Source organism: Sorex fumeus, unplaced genomic scaffold (genome assembly GCF_029834395.1).
Source record: "Sorex fumeus unplaced genomic scaffold, SorFum_2.1 ptg000018l, whole genome shotgun sequence".
NCBI lineage: Eukaryota > Metazoa > Chordata > Mammalia > Eulipotyphla > Soricidae > Sorex > Sorex fumeus.
The window spans coordinates 13838041-13838882 of NW_026606075.1; the positions used below are offsets into that span (position 1 = coordinate 13838041).

General features: G+C 35.6%; 1 non-coding gene across 1 annotated transcript; it reads left to right on the forward strand.

The window, feature by feature from the left end:
- Nucleotides 1–323: 323 nt before the first annotated feature.
- Nucleotides 324–446, forward strand: LOC130021878 (small nucleolar RNA SNORA48). Its single transcript, XR_008792224.1, has one exon. It is a non-coding gene; the product is annotated as a small nucleolar RNA SNORA48 (small nucleolar RNA).
- The last annotated feature ends 396 nt before the right edge of the window (nucleotides 447–842 follow it).

Sequence of the window (842 nt, forward strand, 5' to 3'; positions counted from 1 at the left end):
CACTGTGCTATCACTCTGGCCCCGGGAATAACATTTAGTGCTGAGGATTGAACCCAGAATCTCACTCATGATATTATCTGCCACTTGAGTGACATCTCTGCCCCCACCCCCAAATTCCTGATTTAAAAAAAAATGCCATCTCTCTTTCCTATAGAATCGTTTAAGTAATGTTTTCAATTTCATTTATCATATTTTTTAGTTTTATAATTTACATTTGGTTCTACGTGGTGTTTACTATTTCCTTGAGTTATTTAATTATTTTTGTTTTAGGATAATTTATTATTGCTTGTGGAACATTTTCTGATACTTTAAAATCCTTGTCTCATCTCTGTGCTTGAGAGAGGGGAATCTGGTCGGTGGTACCTCTCTTGTAGCCAGGGACAAAGCAATTTCTTTCTTTTTCCTTTCATCTGTGTCCTTGCCTGGTTCATATCCTATGAATAGTATCCCCAGTACTTGCCACCCCAATGTTAATCAGTGGTGGAAGAACCAAGTCCTACTTTTTAATGGAAACAACTTGACCACAACTCTGTCACAGAATTTTGAGAGCCATTAAAAATATAGTTTAATGAGAAGAAAAAAAAATCCCTTGTTAGATAATTCCCATCTGTGAAAACTCCGTGTTAATGACATTTGTTTGCCTTTTATTCAGGCTGAGATTTTCATTGTTTTTGCATTGAGCAGTTTTATATTGTATTCTGAATATTGTGAGTACAAACTCATGTGACTCTGGTTCTTATTTTGGTCTTTATTTCAGTCTTTTAGCAAGAGGGAAAGGTGTTTTTGTTAAGAATGCAGTACTGGCCCAATTTTGTAGGCTGTTATTCATACGTCGGTTTAAT